Source organism: Mus pahari, chromosome 12 (genome assembly GCF_900095145.1).
Source record: "Mus pahari chromosome 12, PAHARI_EIJ_v1.1, whole genome shotgun sequence".
NCBI lineage: Eukaryota > Metazoa > Chordata > Mammalia > Rodentia > Muridae > Mus > Mus pahari.
The window spans coordinates 68,031,458-68,049,308 of NC_034601.1; the positions used below are offsets into that span (position 1 = coordinate 68,031,458).

Sequence of the window (17,851 nt, forward strand, 5' to 3'; positions counted from 1 at the left end):
TGTCCTAGAACTCACTCTGTAGACCAGGCTGGCCTCGAACTCAGAAATCCGCCTGCCTCTGCCTCCCGAGTGCTGGGATTAAAGGCATGTGCCACCGCCACCCGGCTATCCTCACGCTTTCACTGCAAGCACTTTATCACATCGACTGAGCCACCTCCTAAGCTTCCGTCTACCTCCTGTTGCCACAGGGTTCTCTCACCAGCCTGAAACGCACCAAATAGGCTAAGTTGTTTGGGTTACAGCCCTAGCAATTCACTGTCTCTACCTTCCCTTCACTAGGTTGTAAGTACAAACCACCAATCAGCTCTTTTGACATGGTTTTGGACAATGAACTCACATCTTCATCAACTAAGCTTTCTTTAGCCCCATAAATACACTTCTATAAGAATGTTCACACACACACACAAGCACACACACACACACACACACACACACACACACAAATGCACACACAGTATAAATATATTTTGATCATATCTATCCCTCCTGCTCTACCTCTCTCCTTTGGGTCCAGTCTATGTCTCCTTCCCGACTCTATCAGCATGGCCTCCTTGCACAGGTAAGACCAACCGCCGGATTATAAGAAACCTGTGGTGGGCCACATCCCTGAGTAAAACTGATATTCTCTCCCACAGCAAATATTTACTGACACATAGGTCCTCTTTCAGGAGTGGGACCCTATGAGCCTCTCACCTATTCAAAACCTATATTTTTTTAAAACCTATATTTTTAATTAAATACTGAGTTATACATAAAGAGAAGTGTGCCAATTTAAATATTTTTTTACTACCTTTTGATTTTGCAAGACTGGTGATCTTTGAAAGATTTTAAATAGACAGGTAAGTCATGAACTTATCATCATACATAATTATCCAACTGACACACTTAAGGATATATCTTGAGGCCTTTCAGTCTATTCAATTATTTTTCTTTAATTATAGAAGGGAAACGCATGCAAACACTTTTGCAGTGTCAAATCATGGTCTCCATGTAAATAGTCTATCTCATATTAGACCGGAACACACGTCATCGCCCCCTCTTGTTCACATCTGTCAACAACAACCGCAGAGTGAAATTGAGGGGAAAGTTTTCATTGCATTACGTACTTCTCTACAAATTCTCCTTCTCAGAAACTAGTCACAGACTTTGTTCACTAAAACTTCTTCCTAGTTTATCTATCTTGGGAAACAGAGACTTATGTAAGCTACAAAAATAACGGTTTTTAATGTCACCCAGGATGGTAGGTGTAAAGGTAGGAGTAGAACTCGAAACTGGTTTCTGCTCTCCCTTTATTTAGACCAGCAATTGTCCAGGTTTGAGACTAAGCTCAACCTTTGTTAATGGTATAAGTCATTTATCACTTCTCAAGATTTCTAGACATCTATAAATTTTAGAAAAGTAAATGTAAAAAAAGAGATTTTATATAGACATATTGCCTAAGTCAGCACTTCACTGAAAAAAAGAAACTTCATTAATTATAGTGGGTTTTTGTTTGTTTGTTTGTTTGTTTGTTTGTTTTATTAGGGAAAACTTACTTGCAGAATGCATTCTTGAAATATTTTTGTTAATTTATACCACAATTGAATTAAAACAAGTTTATTATCACAAAATTATTTAAAATACAGAGCAGTTGAATAAAAATATTCATCATTGTTATGTAGATGCTGCTTTTTTTCAGAAGCACAGAGCACTTCATCTCTAAGAATTTTAGACATAATTCGCAAAAATGATTGGCATTTCCATTCTGGTAACACATTGTATAGGAAGACAGCATGCACAAATTCAGAAACACTTGAATCAGGTCGTAGGCTTATAGGATTGGAATACAGACAGTGGTATGCTGGAACCAGCACTCAAGGTAACCAGTAGGTAAACATTAGATATTACAGGCATGTTATGAACTCGTAGTCAGTGGCAATTAACTGTGGATGACCCATTTAAGCCTTGTAAATTGACAAAGCACAACCCTTGGTGTCCCTTTGCCGTACTCGGGCCTGGTTTACCAACAACTGATTCATATACATGGACTTTCAAATGCTCTCTCAAAGACTTGCTGCTTTGGAAAACAATTTCACCTTTCGCGCCTTCCATTAACTCAAGAAAACATATGTGGCAATGTTGCTTGGCTGATGGGGTTCATGTACACCGTTACCTAGTACATAGTTCAACTACTCATATTAAGCTACCAACCACAAACAACAAAAGCTACCAACAAAAGCTACAACAATCAAGATAAAATCAGAAAGGAAAAGTGAGTGAAGAGTGCCCTGACAGTAGCTGTTTACTGACTTGAAGCTGCCATTAACTGGTGCGTTTAAATAGAAAATAGGAAAGAAACCCATTCATTCAGGTAGCCATGTCACTCACCATTCCAAGCTTGTTTAATGCTTGTTCTGTCCCCTCCCTTCTGCTACAGCTGCTCTCTTGTTTAGCTTGCTGTGGGATTGGCTCATAGACACTCTCTGTAGAGCCTTCCTGCGGTACAGAGAGTTAAAATTAGAAGAAGGAAATTCTTTTTCTTGAGGAAAAAAAAAAACATACCTAGTTTTTCTGTGCAGATTACAGAAATCCAACTAAATTATGCTATGCATGAGGATTAAGAGTCTACGATAACTTCCAAAATCAACAGAACAAAGAAGACAGTCTAAATTATCATAACTTGAAATTTAGAGTATATGTGGAGCATTTTGAGGTATTCCCAGAAGGGCATGATGGGGACCTCAAATTCTAAGTACTAAGCGAGAGTTTTTGGACCCAACCATAAATGGTGTTGTTCCCTGACTTTAGTAACTCTACTTCTTCAGCTACCATCATTTGATTATAGAGTCAACAGTCTTTTGGATCCAGTTTTTTTTTTTTTTTTTTTTTTTAAAACTTGAGAGCATTAGTTACAGGAACTGTTAGGACTAAAGCCATAGACTACAGTGTATGGCAGAGTGCTTATGTGAGTGGCAGAGGAACCGAGGGCTACAGGCAGAGCTTTGAGGCTGTGACTACTAGGAGATTTTAAACTTCATGAGATTGGATTTCAAGCCATTAGCAACTCTGCCAAGGAAGCAAATGGAACTGAGGACTTCATCTAGTTTCCCACCCTGTTTTTTTCTTGTTTTCGAAAGAACAAGTTTAGAGGTTGAAATTACTTTATAACGTAGCACTGAAAATAATTTCATCTTTAAATGTGTTTTGCTGGGCGTGGCGGGACAAGCCTTTAATCTTGAACCCCAGACTCAGGTGTATCTATCAGGTTCTAGGGCAGGCAGCCCTACAGAGCGAGACATTGCCTCAAAAAGTGTTTTATTAACGTACTATTGATAAAGGTTGAGTGCATAGTCAGTCTACTTTTAGAGTATATAGCTGGTGTGCTTTATACTGTGCTTCTGAATAACATGCAGTCAGTTGTTGGAAAATTCATAAAGGACCTAAATAAGGAATAGATGTTCAAAAATACATAAAGAGTGTCGGGGGAGAAGGCAGTTGTTAATAGAAACACAGAGTAATGCTGAAGCTGGGGGATAATCAAGCTTCCATCCAGAACTAGAGAATGTCGATGAGATGGTCATTAAAACTTGCACAGAATCATACAAACACATCCTCACGTGGACTAATCCGAGGGCTACAGCAGCCCACATTGCTATGAACAGACATGAAGAAAAACTTCTGCCAATACCTGCAGAAGCTCCTGGTACTAGCTAGCAGGGGGGCTGGAAAAAAAAATGAACAGAGAGTCATCAAAATGGAACCTGTGACAAGCTACGAATGATTCAGTACCTGGGTAGGTCCCACACCATATTACTGTCTGTGAGTACCCTGATTCTAAACTGGGATCTCAGACTTGAGATTCATGCCTCATATGCATAGACAGATACAGGTGATGAAACCCGGAAGAGAGAATGAGTCAGGGGCCTGCTATATAAAATTAGCCAAAGCACGGAAAGAGACTGAAAGCTGTGAAGAGAGCTAATGGAGCCCATTGTCTGCAGTCTAAACCACTGCTTCCCAGATGAAATTAAAATCACAAAACCCACGGAGGAAAGGTTTTAGAAAGAATGTTTATGATCTTCATAGAGCTAAGTGAAAAATATGATAATCTGACTTACAAATAAACACTTTATAGTGAACCCAATCATACAGAAATGAGAAAGGAGCCATTAAATATAAACATACTAGGCATGACTGCCAGAGAAGCAGATAGGTGGGGGATGAAGTTAGGAATTCATCAGATCTTCATTTTCCCTGATACCCTGAAAACCCAATCCCCAATGGGTTTCCCATCTCTGCATCAGACGACCAGCTATGGCCTCTCCTTCCTTTCAGTCTCCACTCCCAAGTGACCCAGCAGAGACCAGCAGTGCATCCTGCTTCCTTTGATCCTGCAGACCTTCTCAGCGCCCCAACTCTTCTCGCCCACCCCCACCCTGAATTGTCATCTGCTAACACCAAGAAACACATCCTAACTCACGCCCCAGTGACCACACCTGTCAAGACCTCAGGAGCAAGCTGAGGTAAAGCAGGACACCCCCAAACCCAACACTCTCTGCTGGAGGTACACAGGAGTGTAGACACCACACACAGACACGCCATCTTTAACATAGAATTTGACAGCCATGTTGATAGCAATCTGAGAGTGTACAAGGGCATTTTTAGGTATATAAGAAACTTCTATCCATGGAAATTCAAGACCTGTTCCAGAAAAAGTTAAGAGAAAGCTAATCAGTAAGAAAGAAAGAAAACAAACAAACAAACAAATGAAACCAATAGAATCCTAGATCAAATAGTCTTGAAGTCAAATATAATCACAGAAAACTATATCAAGTAATCAAAACTTGGATGGAATCTAGATCTCTTATAGGAGAGAATCAGAAAATGCCAAAGACTTTATGTAGGGCCAATACAAATGGAGGCTGAACAAGCAGGCTGATCTGCAGAATGTGTCTGGAGACGAACATACAGGACTATGGGGGATTCCAGAGGAGGAGAGCGATGCAATGTGTTTATCAATACAGGAAAACGAGATCAATTTTATTTAACGTAGTTTTAAAGATTCTGTCAGACATGTGCAACCTTTGGACATTGTGACAGAAATTGTTATCTACAAAGTTCATGCTTGAGACCTATGCAATTGGTTTAGGAAACTAAATCACATATACATAAAAGCCTCCAAACGTTTTTATATTAAGCTTCCAATTTTGATGTTTAGACGCATTCATATTTTCACTAAGGTGCCTGCATCCCACAGCACACAGGTTAGACATGCCTATATGAAATGTCACCAGGATTAAGTATAGGTTTTTAAATATATACATATATATGTATATGTGTGTATGCATATATATCATAAGAGTCAATATTTCATATATAATTTAATGATGCTTGAACATTTAAATGTACATTAAATCTTTTTGCTTTGTTTTGTTTTGTTTCGAGACAGGGTTTCTCTGTATAGTCCTGGCTGTCCTGGAACTCACTCTATAATCCAGGCTGGCCTCCAATATAGAAATCAACCTGCCTCTGCCTCCCAAGTGCTGAGATTAAAGGTGTGCACCACCACTGCTCAGCTTAAATGTACATTAAAATATTGAAAACAATATTTGTCTCAATACATCTTTGAAGATATTTCAGAATTTTTAACATATCCATTACAAAAATGATAGCAAGTAGAAAATAACAAGATTTTTTTAATCTTCAGTACCATAGGAAAAAAGCTGAGAATTGCATCATAGCTAAGGAGGAAATTTTAAAAACTGCATGGAAAAATATCTGAGTAAATCACGGATGCCAGAAAAATATTTTAATTCAGTAAAACTAGTTATTTACAATTATCTGCATATGAAAACCAATACTCTAAGTATCTATGACTAAGTTAAGCAAAACGAAAATATTTGTGGTGTCACTCAAAATATTTAGCATCCACACCCAGTTTTCTCAGAGTTTTTGTTTTGGAGACTCTGAAAAAGTTTATTTGAAGAAATGGGATCTTGTTAACAGTAGATGTACCAAGTTTGATGAAAAAATAATTTCTAAACATCACTAAATGCCTTTGAAAACAACTGGGTAAATGAAAACAATGTGTTTTTAATCTGTGAAAGTACATTGCACCATGATGTATTCAATGTCCCTTAAAATGATGTAAATTTAAGCTCTGTTTAATAAAAAGTATTCCATCACCAGGTGGTGGTGGTGTGTACCTTTAATTCCAGCACAGAAGAGGCAGGCAGGTCTCTGAGTTTGAACAGCCAGAACAACATAAAGAAAGCCTGTCTTGGGCTGGAGAGATGGTTCAGAGGTAAAGAGCACTGACTGCTTTTCAGAAGGTCCTGAGTTCAAGTCCTAGCAACCACATGGTGGCTCACAACCATGTGTAATGAGATCTGATGCCCTCTTCTGGTGTGTCTGAAGACAGCTACAGTGTCTTAATAAATAAGTCCTTTTTAGAAAGAAAGAAAGAAAGAAAGAAAGAAAGAAAGAAAGAAAGAAAGAAAGAAAGAAAGAAAGCCTGTCTCAAAACAAAGACAAAAACAAAACAAAACTGTTCAAGATGCTTATGTTTGTCAATATGATCCTACCTTTATGTAAGAGAAAAATAGCTTTTTAAAGTTACAAGGACAAGGTCAGTGTATTCTTTGCGAGCAGCTTGTCTTCCTGGCATTGGAGTTGTCTTGGTATGTACAAAAACAGGGGAGAGGCATAAAGTGATGATGTAGACAAGAGCTCAAATACAGACAGAGGTGCCCTGCAAATCATGTAGATGTTCATTCGGGGATAATTGATTTGAACCCCATGCACTGCAAAGTCACACCAAGCTCAATAACTGTATGATGAGCCCAACAAGATAACCTTGCTTCGAATGAGCAAGCTTTTTTCAGAGCCTAATCACAATAAGAAAAAAAAAATGTGGGTCACAGTAGCATATTTAAATGGGTATGCCTGCCTACTGATACTATATATATATATATATATATATATATATATATATATATATATATATATATTCCATTTCAAGTTTATAGATCCAAATTAAGAATAATCACCGTTAATGTAGTATTTATCATATCTGTTCATGATGGTTAATTCATTGAGATGATACCTGAGTATTCCACCTTAAAACCCCATTAACTAAGGGAGTTGTAAGTTTTCACCATATTCATATAGGAGAATATTTAACCATTCCACTCTTTTCTCCATAGTAGTCCCTATGTTTAATATTTAAAACCATCCACTTTCCAGAGATTGTTGGTGTATTTCTAAAGAACCCCTCCCTTAGTTTTAATTGTGTGAGCTTTTTTTCACCACGTCATTGGATTTTATTCTCTTTTCCTAAATGCAGTCTCCCATATGTTCACAAGGACAGATCAAATATGCTTTGGATTATGCATAAATTCCCGGTGAAAGCTGTTAAGCTACAGTGCACAACAGCTCAGTCAACTGTCACCACACACAAGTTAAGCATACATCCAGTAAATATTTTTCTTGAAGACTTCTGAGGTTTTTTTCAAATATCTTTGCACACTCTCTTAGTAAAGCGGGTAATTTTTATGGCATAGAAACGTAGGAATGATTGAAAAAAAATAGTTTGGTGTTCATGATCATTCAGTCTGCTATTCAAGCAAAGAGCATCTTAAGGACAACTTTAAAAGCTAAGCCACAGCAACAAAAAAGGCCATGATGCTGGGTCCATAAACCGGAGCTTTGATGCAGTTTGTTTTGTTCATGCTGCTTCTCCTTACATAACAAAGAGAGACAATCGTGTTCATTTGATACATATATGTCTTTAGAGTCAAGATTATAAACATATGCTATACTGCACCAAACCCTGATATAGAGACATTAGCATAATGATTACGTTACTGTTCAAAATGATTTCAGAATGGAGTCATTTATGGCTCTATACCACCTAATTCCCAGGGAAGTATATGCATATAAAACATATATAATATTTCCAGAACAACCAGAGAAGAACGAGCAATACGATTTAAATCACTTGAATTGAGATTTTTTTTTCTCCAGTCAGACTTACATGACATGTGGCAAAACTTGAGAGCTGGCAGTTAATTTTTAACAATGCAGGCAACTTAAACTTGATGATTCAGCCTCCTGCAAGTCACAATCAGATTTTATTTTTCAAGATGTTCTGAAATGAAATCCCTTAGCTTGTCTCAAAATACCTCCTGTTCAGGTTCTGCACTTCATGTCAGCACCATCTCTAGCAATTGTGCTCATCTCCCTTGCAATTTGGAAGGAAAACAAACATCAAAGATAGAGCATTTCATCTTCCCAAGTGATAGGACTCGCCCATCAACATCTTGAAATACCACGGAGACTGCATGATGCCCTGCCTTAAGCACAGAAACATGAATAAAATTATTGAAACACTTGGAAGCACTGGTGAGTCATGCCAATTGCAAGATAGAATTATAAAATACTTCCAGATATGTTACTACTGGAGAAGTTTCACTGACCCACTCCAGGTTTTTTTTTTTAAATCAATAATGTACAATAGAATTTGAGAACCAGAGAGGTTCACACCTCACCTGAGCACCTCTCCAAAGCTGGCTCAATCTGTTGTGCCTTGCAATAAAAGCACAGTCTAACTCAGGCCACTGCCACGATGGACCTTAACCAAGATGATATTGAATGCAATTCATTCCTCAGACAATAATGAAAAAAAAGGAGAAGAACCATAGGAAAAACAAACAAACAAAGAACAATAGCAGCATCAAAAAACACTGATGCCTGGGGTCACAGAGCAAAGAAAGTGTACAAAATGCTACACATTTTCATGTTTTTTTTTTTTGTCATAATCATAAAAAAATAGAAAACAAAAACTCTTCTTCAAAAGTAATGTTCACAGATTACACTTTAAAAAGGCAGCAATATGAAGTAAGCAATAATTATTCCAAAGTAGGTCAGTAAAAGCACACATGGTTTCTGTTACCTTTCATCTATGTAGTTTTACAACGCTGATCTCAATAAAGGCAACCCGACTGCTTGGATGAACACACCATTTCTATCCATTGTGGTGCAAACTCGTGACACTCAAGTTTAGGCTATACTTAATTTTATTGGCTTTACTTGGCACCGTGCCATCAAAAGAGAATTAAAATCAGTGCCTGTAGAGGTACCCACCAGTGAGAAACAGAAAAGGTTCATTTTGTTCAGACGTGGTCCTTGCTGCTGTCGCCAGGCACTGCGAGGTCCCTGTAGCTCTTTCTTGCCTTCACAGCTGTTTGGACAATTCTCATGGGAGATTATTATAACATCAAATCCCGGCCATAATCCAGGGGATTCTGAAGCCATCAGCAAATGAGATAAGTCTTTATTGGACAAACAATTTCCAAAGTTAATGAAGAACTCTGACTAATAAAATTAGAGAATGGGGGCCGCAGTGATCTCTGCCAATAAATTTCAAAGGCGGGGAGGGAAAGCACCCGGTGAACACCTTGTGTTCAGCTCACTGAATGAATCCCCCAACGAAAGAACACTTCGCTCTTCGTTGTTAAATAACAAGTCGGGGATGATAGCCCTCGCCCACATACTGTTCCTCTCACCTTCTGTTTTTCTTTTCTCTTGAGTTATTTAAAACAAATTGTTGGGGGCCAGACCCCCCTCCCAAAAGAAATCTAACCTCCACACAAAATAAAGAAAAACTGTTTCCCTAGATGATAAAACACAAAAGAATACCAATTTCATGGTGGCAAAATATACACAAGGCAGGTATTAGCAGTGTGGCCATTGTTGGGTGTGCAAACTTCACCATTAGGTACCACTCAGTTCTGCACAGTCATCACCCTGTACATCTCCAGGACCTTTCGCCTTCCCTAACAGAACTTGTACCCACTAAATACCAACGCCTCGTTGCTTCCTCTACCAGCTCCTGACAACCACTGTGCTCTTGGGGTCTTCGCTCTGTCTTACTAATGGCCTTTGTGTCCCTGGCTTGTTTTGCTTAGCGTGCTTTCAATGTGTCTCTGCTGTCACATGTATCAGAATTTGATCCATCTTTGGGATGAATGATATTCCATTTCATATTTATGCCACGTCTCATTCACTCAGGGATATTTTTAGGAATGGGAACCATTCATACTTTTTAGCATCTGTTAACAGTGCTGCTGTGAGTACAAATGTTAGATGTCCCTGTTCAGGTTCCTACTTTTGATTCCTTGGGATCTATATCTAGTAGGAAAATTACTAGATCAAAAAAGTTCTGTGTTAAAAAGGAACCATCATTAATTTTTCTCACAGTGATTTCACTTTATATACTCATTAACCTTCAGAAAGGGTACAGTTTCTCCTACTCACCTCTCCTATCCAACACTTGCTATGTTCTGGCTGCACTCTTATACTAGTGATTTCTATCCTAATAGAGGTGAGCAGCACCTCCTGGCTTGGAAGTGAATTTGTCAAATGACAAGAAATGGGCTGTTAATTGGTCATTTGTATATTTTCTTTAAAGAAATGTTGGTTCAAGTCAATACAATCATTATTTTGTCATTGGGGTATGGGGAAACTCTCCTCTGACTATCTAACATGTAATTTGTTAGTGTTGTCTCACATTTTTTTTGTGTGCGTTTTACGTTCTGGGTGATAACGTCCTTTGATGCACATTCCACTATGCATGCATGATTGTATGTACATGGAAAGGTTTATATACAAACACCTGTTTATTGGGGTTGTGTGTGTATGCTTGCACGTACGTGTGCATGTTTGTGTAAATGAAAGACCCACAACGTGAGGACTCCCCCATGTTCTGACTCAGGAGAGGCGGCACCCCAAATCACTCACAAGAAATGGTCTTGATGCAAACTGCAAGAGGTTTATTCAGGAAAAACCAGTGCACTGGGGACAACTCGTATTCCACGTAGAGGTAGAGGAGTCATCGATGAGCTCATGGGGTAAAGGGTTTATAAAGACACAAAAACCGCAAACACCTGGCATTGGGCTATAGAAAGGCAAAAACCGCAAACACCTGGCATCCTGGAACAATGGGGCTATTTTGGACACAGGTCTAGGGGCTTAAATATTTTTTTTACTCTCTGTCAGGATTGTTTATAAGCACACATACTCATGTACATATATCAACTTCCCTTGTCGTTCCTCAAGTGCTATCTACCTTGGTCTTGAGGCAGAGTCTTTCATTGGCCTGAAGGTAATAAACTCGGCTAGGGGAGCTACCAGTAATCACAGAGATCTCCCTCTCTCTGCCTACCCAGAGCTGGGACAACAGTGACTTTATTACCCATGCTTTATATGTCATATCAAAGAAACCATTGCCAAACCCGATATTATGGTGCTGTCCTTGCACTTTTCCTTCCACCAATTTTCAAGTTCCAGCTCCTCTATTGAGATCTTTCTTCCGTTGTTTTCACATGTGATTTGGACTGAGTCTAAAATTATGGGTTTGCCTATGTATGTCTTGACCGTTTCAAACACCAAATGCTAACATCACACCTGTCTCATTTGAACAAGCTACACAACCATGTTGGAAATAATTTGAGTGTTCGTGTGTGTGTGTGTGTGTGTTTCTGTGCCCTTCAATTGGCCTGAGCATATAGGCGAGATTCTTTCTTTTCCTTTAGTCCTTTTATTTTTACTAAATATACAGTATGTACTCATTTCTGTTCTATTGCCATGCTAAAATACCTTGGCAAAAAGTAACCTAAAGGAGGAAGGGTTTGTCTTAGCTTATAGTTCCAGATTACAGCCAATTATTGTGGGGAAATCCCAGCAAGGGGACCTTGAAGCACCTAGTTGTATCAGACCTACAAGAGCAGAGAGAAAAGTTCATGATCCCTTACTTGCTTTTGCTCAGCTCAATTTCTCCGCTCATCCCCAGTTTCAGAAACCCAAGTCTAGGGAATGGAGCCACCCATACTGTGGTGAGTGTTCCTACATCAATTAATTAAGAAAATCCCACCAGATACATTCCCACATAGCAAAAAGTACAGAATCTCTCTCTGAGACTCTCTTCCCAAGTAATTCTAAGTTGTGCCAAGTTTAAAACTAACCATAACATAGTATTTCTAAAGACCTTTACTTTTTAATTTAACTTAACTTTTACTATACATTTTTATTGACAAAATTACATGTTTTCATATTTTTGTGTATAATATGATGTTTCAAAAACATATGTAGAAAAGCTAAATCAAACTAATCAATAAATGCACAAATGTTTTTTTTAACAATATAGTATCCTTAATATCTAAGGAGGATATGTTCCATAATTCTACATTGATGTCAATATCTATAGATGATACTGATCCTATATAAAATGAAGCAGTATTTGCATGTAACCTATACATATCTTCCCATATCATTTAAATAACCTGTGTATCACTTAAAATACCCAACACAATGCACATGCTTTGCAAATTATTGTTTACAGAATGACACTTACACATATATTCCGCATTATATGGTTGCCAATATCCATTGTCCAATGGGCAGAGTCTAGAATCATGTAGGAGATAATCCTTTAGGCATGTCTGTGAGAGAATTTCCAGACTTCGTTCCCTGAAGTAAGAAGATCTATCCTAAATGCAGGTGGCACTGTTCTACGGAGAGACCCTGGGCTGAATAAAAAGGTGAAGGCAAGCTTAGCATCAACATTCATCAGTATCTGCTTCAAGACTGTAGAACATCTGTATCCCTCCACCATGCCCTGCCACCCGTGTGCACTACAGCCTCTCAAACTGCCAGCCCAAACAAACTTCTTTCCTTAAGTAGTTTCTTTGCTTCTTGCTGTATATTTGACCAAAGTAATGAGAAAAGGTAACACACACACACACACACACACACACAAACACACATATATATATGAATATATAAATATATATATTCTTTTGAGAACATGTTCAACTACCATTGGTTATTTCCAGGTAAAAGAACATACAAATGTGTACCATGAACAAAATGGAAATATCAAGCTAATTAATAAATATACTCTTCCATCTACTTATTATTTATTTGTGACTAATAACAGTAACATTTTCACTATAATACATTGCAAAATATATGCAATGTATTTCAGATTACTCTCCTGAACTTAGTTTTTCTAAGTGAAATTGGATAGCCTTTGATTAATATACACTCTCTTCTCCCTACAGTTTACTGTGATTACCATTCTACTATCTTAATCCTGTTATTTTAAATTTTAAATTACACATACATGGTAAGATAATATCTATTTGTCATTCTTGGCCTATTTCATTTATTATTATATCTTCCAGGTCCATCCACATTTTGGCAAATGACAGCATTTCTTTGTTTTAAAGTCTAAGTAATTACTCTGAATTCATTAAAATGTCACTTTTTTCAGCATACATATTCCATTGCTAACATATCCAAAATTAAATGAAGTCAGGATACCATGAAGATGTTTGTGTTCATGTCTACTACGGAATTGTCAAAATAGTCACAAGAAATAGATTCAACATAATTGTCCATTAAAAGCTGAATGGATTATGAATATTAGTTTAGGTCTTGCAAGTAAGTTTCCATTTCAACTGATCCTACACTTTCCACTTAAGTTTCCCATTTTCTTTATTATCAATACTTAGAAACTTCCATTGGCAACTTCTAATTTAGAGTGTTACCAATAAAAAATGTTTTGAATTATAAGGAACATCCTGTATAATTGAGAACAATTACTCAAGATGTAAATTCTTCATGTATGTGCTTAGGTCTGGGAACGGAAACTGATTCAATGGTGCAGGAGAGTGATGAGGTGAGATTCAGGATTCTAGGATGCTTTTGTGTTATCCTTCTTATGATGTGAAGATGAATGCAGAGTCAAGTCATCAGCTCATAGACATCCCATACTTGACAGTGGCATTTGTCCTTGTCTTTGCCTGCTCATCCTCTCTTATGGCCCAGCAGTCTCTGTTGCAAAAGCTTTCCTAGAGAAACATGAACAAATGTCTATTTACCACAACAATGCACCAAACTCAAACCAGTGTGGAATGCTATCCAAGTTTAACTTGGCACACCAATTAGCTGCTTGCACTTACTGAGAATGTATGGGTGACAGGAAACTTAGAGAGGAGATAGTGATCCTCCGAACACTGCTTCACACAAAGTCCCACCTCACCGTAGATTACGACTTCATAGAAGCTGCATTGTGGAATTTTCTCTTCAGTGATGTTTTATTCCTTGTATATTCTAGCATCTCTTGCACCCGAGGGAGGGGAGGACTCCAATGTGAATCCAGTACTATAGGAAGATCCCAACAGCATCAACTGAGCCAATCTAATTTCCATACATGTTCTTGCTATTGGGTTTTGTTCTTCTGGAAAACCCTGACTAAGAAAGAAGCAGTGTAATATTATGTCACATGTAGATATGACACTGAGTGTCAGAATTTTTACACACACTCAAATATATACTTTGCATATAGTTCTTTCATATATTCAACAGTTAGCAAGTCATTGCAGCACATATTTTGCATAACATTTTATCTCCATCATTTCTCTTTCCTTCTTTTATGTTTTAAGCAAACCCACAATGTCATGTTATTTTATTCTCCTGTGTCTATTAGGATCTCTAAATTTTTTTGACATTTTCTTAATCACAATACCACAATTAAACCTAAAATTTTATTTTGATAACTTTAAGAACCTTCCCATGCTATACTCCTCTAAAAGAGATAGGGCCTCTTTCTTCAATACTTTGAAAGTGGATTGAGATTATGATGCTTGTAGTAATTAAGTATGACAGAAATATCATTGTGTTATACCTAAGCCTAAAATTGTTTTATCAATGTATTTGTTTTGTTTTGTTTTGTTTTTTTCTGCTGTATGAAAAAGTATGATAGGCAAGTGGAAACTGTGTGCATTTGACATATACCACAAGGTATTTGAGAAGTATATACACTGAGAAATAAATAGGAGTATTTCATGCAGTTATATTTTTTATGACAAGAACACTTGAATTCTACTCTCTTAATCTACTCTTTTTAGTCTCTGCCCCAGTCTCTGTGTGGCACACAGATCTCCAGCACTTCCCACATGGAGTGCACTGCTTGTCATGTTTTAGAAGACTGAGAGCTTGCACTTTCTCCTTTGTGGCTCCCAGCTCTCCTGTTGTTAGGCAGCTCCAAAAGCACATGGAGATTTCCAGCTACTGGCTCCTGTGACACCAAGCTCCCTTGTCCGTACTATTTACGAGGTGACAATGGACATCATGGTACCAGATCAGCATGAGATGTCATCTGGAAAGAACATTCCCAATCTGCAGACGATCGTCCCTGACACCAAAACGTGCCAAGTGCTGGAGCAGAGACTTTGACCCTCTGAGACATGACAAATTATGAAACTGTGAGAAAATAAATGGTAAAGTAGAAACGTATCTCATTGGCTAGGGCTATAGGTAACATAGAGTTCAACGAGGAGAGGCAAGGAGATAATGTCCAAACTTATGAGTTACTGTGTGAGCTATTTTTTAATGGTATCCAGTGGCATGTCCCCTGTTTGCTCCTCCCCTTTCCTCTTCCATCTTCTTAATCATGATAGAGGCACAATAAGGATATAATATTTTATATTATAAGATCTGATTTTACTTGGGTCTGTAAGAAAAAAAATGTATACATACCCACTGATAATTGCTTATTTGCTCTGAGTTAATCTTCAGTGTAGAAGGCATCCCAATGACTGGCTCAGGAAGCATACAGGATTCACTGGCCTTGACCTTCTCTGAGCCTCTCCCTCCTACAGATAGGTGATGGTAAGAAGAAGCAAAGAAGTAATACTGTCAAGCCCAGACATGGACTGCCCACCTGAGCAGAGAGACAATGCCACACCTTGGAGTGATTGACTGCCTCCATCTTTCATCCGTACACAATCTTATGATTGAATATGAGATGCACAGTATCCCCTAAAGAAGTTAATACTGATTTCTTGAGTTGCTGGACCTCTGAATAGAAAACAGCTCACAGGTTTAATTCCTGTGTCTTGTCTGTACAGTGGGCAACAGGGCCACTTCAGTTGCTCTTGCATGCCATTGGGGTGATAGGCGCGCGCGCGCACGCGCGCGCGCGTGTGTGTGTGTGTGTGTGTGTGTGTGTGATGTACTTCAACTGGTATTGCTAAGTTTCCAGCTGCTCAGCCTTGTTCCATTGGTCATTCAGTGAATGTGTTCATCTTTCTAGTTTCTAAGAAGACAAATCCTTGTGCTATGATCTTTGACTCTCTCTCTGATACTCAAGTCCCTATTTTAAGAGTCCTTGTATCCCCCACCAGTACAGTACCATGCATGGAAAGAGAAGAAAGCCTCAGCCTAAAAGAAAAAAAAAGAAAAGAAAGAAAAGAAATACATACCTAACAGAAGTAAAGGACTTTGCCAATGTAGGATCACAGATTACTGCTCACACTTTCCTTTGTGTATTATTTCAGCATAAGAAATAAGAAATTTGAAATAAGAAAAAGGTGCTGTGATGATCAAATAAACTGCTTTTGCAAATCTAAGTTTTTAAACCTTTCCAAAACTTTATTTCTCTGCAGTTATCTTTCAACTTGAAAATTTTCTAACTTTTATGTCTGTTGTAGGCAATAAAAGCAATAAAATATCTAAACATTGTTTTTGCAAAACATCTGTGATTTGGTTGAAATTACTCCAGGGTACCCATTTGCCGTCATATCCCTTATTAAGTTGAAGCCACGACAAATGTCCCCTTGCCGATCTACCCTGGCACTCCTCTCTGCAAGTACGCTGAGGCTGCATATGCCTTTCCTTCACGGATTCAGTCTGCTCCGTAAGGAGACTTCACATTGTGAACAAGAACGTGTCATGACATTGTCGTAGGAGAATAAGCTTAGATCCAGGAAGATTCATATGCAGACTTCCTGTGAAGTCTTTGACAACACTTCCACTGGTATTTTAGAAAGTAATGATAAAACCCATATTGAAGTATTTTATATGAATTGATAACTATGCAATTAAATTAATTTCCAGAGGTTCAACCAGTTCTTATTGGGAATTAGTTTCCTTACTCCTTCCCACTAAAGGATATTTTAAAGACGTCACAAAGTCCTGTTGTCTCAATAAAAAGCAAAGAATGATGTCAGGCCAGATTGAATCAGACAAAAACAGAAAAAGGTTCATCCTGCACTGCTCGCTGGCCCACAAAATTCGATGGTAGAGCCTCTAAAACCCAGTTTCAGTGTTCTCATCGACAAAGGAGACATAGTAAGTCATTATTAACATTTTATATAATAACAAGGCAACAGTATGCACCTCCATAAATACACAGGAACTCATGATACCACTAGTCTAAAATTCTAAGAATGCAATGTACATCTAGTCATTCCTGGCATGTAATTGCACATTATTGGGAAGATTTGTTCTGAAGCCCTATGATACCTGTAAGGGAAATTTTAGACAGGAAGTGGTAGTCTTTGAGTGGGAACAGGAGAACCTTCACAGCTAGATGTAGGTAAACTGAACTTTTTATGCAAGTATAGCGCAGACAATCTCAGACCATGTCCCAAGGTAGCACTCTTTGTAGTTAGATTAGAATAAGCTAAAAAAATTAATTAATTTTAAAAATAAAATAAATAAAAATTAAAAAAAGAATAAGCCAGGACATACAGTCCTATAATTACAAAGGGAAAGCCTTGGCTAAATAAGTAACCATTCATTCTCTGAAGTCCAGTCAAACAGGGCAAATATGAGTTGATGAATTTCAAGATGCATAATTAATATAATTAGAAGAATAAATAATGAACAAAATAATAGTTGTGCTTTGGCTGTGAATCACAAAAGATACTATCATTTATGTATTGACTACACAACACAAGAAACATTATAGCCTGTGTTACATATCCCAAAGATAGGGAGAGAGAGATGCAGAGAAATTTTAAGC

The 17,851-nt window shown here is 37.9% G+C and overlaps 1 long non-coding RNA gene across 1 annotated transcript in view; it reads left to right on the forward strand.

Annotated features, from left to right (window-relative positions):
• The window catches only part of LOC110329375, a 25,317-nt gene extending 9,758 nt beyond the window's left edge, over nt 1-15,559 (forward strand). Inside the window, exon 4 of the long non-coding RNA XR_002380919.1 lies at nt 15,067-15,559. This is a non-coding gene — a long non-coding RNA (uncharacterized LOC110329375). The remainder of the gene's footprint in view (nt 1-15,066) is intronic.
• The last annotated feature ends 2,292 nt before the right edge of the window (nt 15,560-17,851 follow it).